At 42.9% G+C, this 5864-nt stretch overlaps 1 pseudogene; it reads left to right on the top strand.

Moving 5' to 3' along the window:
- Positions 1-4828: 4828 nt before the first annotated feature.
- On the top strand, positions 4829-5546 carry LOC102486760 (mRNA turnover protein 4 homolog pseudogene; annotated as a pseudogene).
- Positions 5547-5864: the final 318 nt, after the last annotated feature.

Here is a 5864-nt window from a genome sequence, read left to right as displayed (position 1 = left end):
TTTTTTCTTTGTGAAAAATATCTGAAAATCCTTAGAGAAGGATGCTGCTTTTAAGCTATGAGAAAGGATGAAACCAGGATGTCCAATGCATCCTGGTTTCATAGACTTCTGCAGAGTGGCCAATCGTAAGAGGGAGAACTTGTCACACTGCCTTAGAAATGGTATTGGCCTTGGTGAATTCCAGCAGAGTAGAGGTCCAGAAGGAGGAGGAAGTGGGAAGATTTGAACGTTTTTAACATTCTGTAATGTTGCTCAGGCCTAGGCCAAAGGCAAAAAATCCCAACTGATCATCTCTTGAATTTGGCTATCATGGTAGAACACTATTGGCCAGCCAGATGGTAATAGTAGAATCTGTTTCTTTTTTGCCTTCAAAATTATTTTATTTGTCTTCATGTATTTCACTTGATCTGACCCACATTCTTTATAGTTGCTTCCTTCAGCAAATATTTGTTGTATGCTATCATGATTAATCAGGCACAGCAGATGCTGGTAACATGACAGTGAATAAAACACAAAAATCCTCACCCTCCTGAAGCCTATATTTTAGAGTGAGGACACTAAAAATAAACAAAACAAGTTTATTCATATATCATATACTGTGGAGAAAAGTAAAACAGGGGAAAAGGAGTCCAAGAGATTGTGGAGGTTGTGATCGGTCTATCTGTTAAAACACGGGATCTTCAAAAAGTTAGTGGAAAATGCATATTATGAAAACCCTATGCATAGGTCTCAAATTTTTTTGCATGAAAATAAAAACTGTAGTTTAATTTCATCTTGGCACCAACTTTTGAAGTATCTTCATATTGTCGTGTCCTTCACAAGGTTGTCCAGGCAGGGATAAGTGTGGGCTGAAGTCCAGACTTCTAGTGAGAAGGTGACTTTTCCTGACTAATAATACGGCTGCAAGTGACTGTAGGTGCCTTTATACGGGGCACTCTTGAAATACTCTCCTGGCAATTATTGAGTTCTTAAGCATTTGAACATTTTAGAAATAAGTTTCACTTAGGTTTTACAAACGCTATACTGTAACTTTCAATGTTTTTGTGAATGAGAAAATCACCTTCCTGTGGATGAGAATATTGGGTATCTTTTTAAAAAAATATTTATTTATAGGGACCAGCAGTTGGTGTAATGGCTATGTCGCTAGACTCCCATGTAGTCGACCGTGGTTCCCAGACCCAGTAGCTTAAACTCACGCTAGGCACATGTGTGTGCATGCCCAAGATCCTGAGAGGAGAATGGAGGAGAAGGGATTGCAGTGTGGCCATACCCCTGGGGGGCGATTTCTCGCTTTCTGTCTCTATGTCTCTATCTGTCTTTGTGGCGAATGCACACACCCTAAAGCCAAAACCTCTCCAAAAAATTATTTATGCAATTTCATTTATTATTATTATTTTTAAACTTGACCAGAGAAAGACAGAGAGAAAGAGAGAGAAAAGGAGAGAGAGAAAGCAAGCTGCCAGGTCTGGGACTCAAACTATGGTTGGTCAAGTAGGAATCCAGCACCCTTAACCACCACACTCCATCAGTTGTGGTCACCTTGCCTACATAACCTGGCAAGCTGCTATAGGAGAATAGTAGATGTGTTTGGTCAGATTTCTCCCCAGTGTCTGGCTGAGCATCTTGCATGCTAGTACTATTGACGTTTTTGCACCGGTTATGTGAAGAGTAAATTCAGCATCTTCCTGGGCCTCCAGTAAAGTTGAATAGTCTATCATTTACAGGGCCATCATAATTTCTCATTAAGAATGAATGTAGTGTTTGCCCTTGTCAAGTCTAGCACGTATGTTCTGTCTCCCAATGGTACTAGTAAGAGCTAATGGCCTGGCAGTGCAGGCTAATTTTTTGAGTATTTTATGTTGGATGCCAATTAGCCCTTTCTATACAAAGAACATTTCAACATTTTCTTCCCAAGACAAATCAGTTTCGACTTTCCACCACTCTCTTGGTACAGATAGTGGATATTGATATATTAAATTGCAGTTACATAAAAAAAATAAGATTAAGGTTTGGAAACTTGTAGCTCTCTTGGAGAAACAAAGTTATAAAGCATGACATGTAAAAGGAAGATCTTTTCACTGCCCCCTTTTTCCCTCCTGATATAATTAATAATATTTTCTTTCCACCTTTTATTTCCTTTGCCATTTGTTGTTTTGCTTTAGTCAACTGATTTTGTGCTGTAAGTCTCTATGCTTTCTTAATGAGGATGAGAACTTGTGGTTAGTCTTATTACAGAAAAAAATGCAATTTAGACTTGGTGAAGGGAAGGACAGAGAGAGGGACACTGGCTTGTAAAGATGAGGAAGGTTAGTTGTTTGAAACATTTTGGGAAGTAAGAAAGTTAAATGATAAATTAGAATTACTGAACCTGGGAACCAGCACTTAGCGTAATGGCTATGTCGCTGGACTCCCAGGTAGTCGACGGCGGTTCGCGTCCTGGACCTGGTGGCTTAAAACTCATGCTGGGCACGTGTGCGTGTGAATGCGTGCCCAAGATCCCGAGAGGAGAACGGAGGAGAAGGGATTGCAGCGTGACCATCCCCCCCTGGGGGGTGATTTCTCGCTTTCTGTCTCTCTGTCTCTCTCTGTCTGTCTGGTGAACGCATGCGCCCTATAGTGAAAAAGAAACTCTCAAAAAAAAAAAAAAAAGAATTACTGAACCTCAGAGTCTTTTTAGACTTGTGCTATTTTTTCTCTTTCTCCAGCATCTTACCAAATATCCTTCATGACTCTGGTTAAATCCAGACTCTATAAACACTGCAGAACACCCAACCCTTCCCTTGAGTTTACTTTCATTTGCCTCTAGATTTTTCTTCACTATATCCATCACCATTACATTACCCTTTTGTCTATTCGCTGTTCTTTATGTCTATTTCAGTTCTTCCTCAAATACAGAGTCTAATTATGGATCAATTAAAATGGAAACACAAAGGAGAAGCTGACGATGCTGAAAGTATTCCGTGTTCATCTTGAATTCCTTCAAACCGGAGGCACATATGCCCATGTTCATAACACAAATTTAAGGGAAAGGGAAGAGAAAAAAAAGGTCTGCCCTTCCTTTACAGCAAAATGGCATTACACATGACCATGAGAAACTGGATATACAAACGAACAAAGGTGGAGTCTACCTAAAAATGGTATTTGTACTTATAACCTGCACAGGAAATCAACCTTCTTTCTACTATACACAGTACAAGAAGCCAGCCTGCTATAACTTGTGGGGACACACCTGGAACCCTAAGGTTGATATTACTATTATTTTGTTGTTTGTTTGCTATTGGGTGTGTGCACTTGTGTGCACTTGTCAGAGAGAGAGAGAGAGGAGAAGAGAAAGAGGGAGTGAATGCACTAAAGGGAGAGAGCGAAAGTGAGAAATCACTCTCTGGGGCGGGGAGGGTCATGCCATCACTCCCCAGGGAGGAGGGCCATGCCACAATTCCTTCTCTTCCATTCTTCTCTCAGAATTTTGGGCATGCATGGACATGGGCCCGGTGTTATTCTCAAACCAATGGACAGGGACTCTAACTGTGCAGTTGGTCAAGTGGGATTCATCTGCCCCAACCTCCATGCCACCTGCTGGCCTGATATAATGATTTGAGATTCATATAAAAAGAGGTCTTCTTGGATCTTCTCTTATCAGACTAAAAACACTAACTTCAACAAATATAAATTCCCTCTGTGTGGGACTTTCATGGTCTTGAAGAAGATGGGAAGATGGGAAAACAACTGCACTTGCATAAACCAAACTTTCTTGTCTCCGGCTTGTATTCCTAAAAACCCATTTATCTTTCTGAGAGAAAGCTATTTGTTCTTTCTATAAGAGCCTTTTTCTCCTTTCTCTTTTCTCTACTAAATTAGGTATATATTCTTCTGTAAGTCTATCTTTGTCAATTTAGTTTCCAGGGTCCAGGTACTGAACATAAGAAAATAGAGAGGGGCCTGGTGGTAGTGCAGTGGTAATACAACTGGTTCCCCGGGGGGGAAGGTCCAGAGTTCATGTCCTGTGACTCTCTGATCATGCCGGGCACATGTGCCCACATGTGTGATCTGAGCCAGTTGAGACTAGGGCTAGATCACAGCATAGGGAGCCCCAACCCTAACCCTAACCCTAAGCCCCTCTCTCTGTGTCTGTCTTCTTTTCTCTGTATTTCTTTCACAGAAGAAACAAATGAATACACTTTAAGCAAACAGAGAAAAGTAGGCCAGTCAGTGGCATCGTGCTGAAGGTGGTTGGCTAACTGTACAGTTCGAGTTCTGGACATGGTGGCTTGGAAAAAACACTCTGGATGGGTGTATATGTGCTCTGCTCCCTCTCCACCCCCCGAAAAAAAAAAAAAAAAGAAGAAAAGTAGAGAAAAATTTTGTCCTCCCCAATGAAGCCAGGCTTTCTGGAAGCTATATTGCTATCTGTAGTAAAATCCAGGAATCTAAACAATAACATCTATAATAATTGGCCCAGAAGACCAGGACTTGATTAATAACTGACAATGCTATAGTTTGAATATTCCCCAAAATCCACGTGTTGGGACTTGGTTGTACTGAAAACGTGTTAAGTGAACATGTGATCTCTTTTTGGAGTCCTGGGAAAGGGTCTTTAGGTGTAACAGGTCACTAGGAGTGGGGCCCCTAGATTAAGTTCTTGTGGGTTACAAGAGGGGAAGGGAGACCAGAACAGGCAGAAACTTATGGACAGTAGCTCTGCTCAAGGTCCTGCCCTCTGCCGTGTTGTGGCTCCACTAGAAGTTGGTTTCTGAACCTTGAACCTCTAAACTCTGAGATTAATAAACCTCTGTTTTTGACACAAGGTTTCAGCGCAAAGTCCAAATCCAAGCACGACAAAAAAATTTCCTTAACCAAAACTGCCAAGAAGGGCTTGGGACTAAAACAGAACCTGACAGAAGAGCTTCGGAAATGTGTAGACACGTCCAAGTACCTCTTCCTCGTCTCCATGGTCAACATGAGGAACGGCAAGCTGAAGGACATCCGGAACACCTGGAAGCACAGCCAGATGTTCTCTGGGAAAAACAAGGTGATGATGGTGGCCTTGGGTGGAAGCCAGCTGATGAACACAAAGACCATCTGCACCAGGTCAGCAAGAAGTGGTGAGGTGAAGTCGGTCTCCTTTTCGCCAACTGCACTAAGGAGGAGGTGAATGAGTGGTTCACGGAATACACAGAAATGGCCTTCACCCACGCGGGGAACAAAGCAGCTTTCACTGCGAGCCTGGGTTCAGGGCCCCTGGAGCAGTTACCCCACTCTATGGAGCTGCAGCTCAGACAGCTGAGCCTGCCCACTGCCCTCAAGAGCGGTGTGGTGACTCTGCTCTCCGACTATGAGGTGTGCAGGGAGGGCGATGTGCTGACGCTGGAGCAGGCCCGGGTCCTGAAGCTTTTTGGGTATGAGATGGCCGAATTCAAAGTGACCATGAAGTACATGTGGGATGCATAGTCAGGAAGGTTCCAGCAGCAGATGGGAGACGACTTACCAGAGTGCGACTGTCGGCAGAAGAATCAGAGGGTGATGACGACGACAACGATGACAACTGATGGGGACTGAGGATAGAAGGCCTTCCGGCATGTTCCGGGTCCCAAGTGGATCATGCAGCACTGCCCCTACCTCTTTGGAAGGGGCAGCTGTTTACTTTGCTGCAGGTGAAGACGGGCACTGACTGAATCTGTAGAGGATAGTACTGTCTGCAGGGATCTGCCTATAGGCAACAAAAGGCACTTCTTTTAGGAAAAATAAATAAATAAATAAATACCCATCTGTTTTCATTCAGTACTCAGTCTCAGGTATTTCTGTTTGCAACAGGAATAGCAGACTGGGACGGTCAGCTATCCTAATTTTTGTCTCCACTTCCAACT

This window comes from Tupaia chinensis, unplaced genomic scaffold, assembly GCF_000334495.1.
Source record: "Tupaia chinensis unplaced genomic scaffold, TupChi_1.0 Scaffold000437_1, whole genome shotgun sequence".
Taxonomy (NCBI): domain Eukaryota; kingdom Metazoa; phylum Chordata; class Mammalia; order Scandentia; family Tupaiidae; genus Tupaia; species Tupaia belangeri.
The sequence above is the reverse complement of the archived record's forward strand: the minus strand, read 5'-3'. Positions and strand labels throughout refer to the sequence as shown.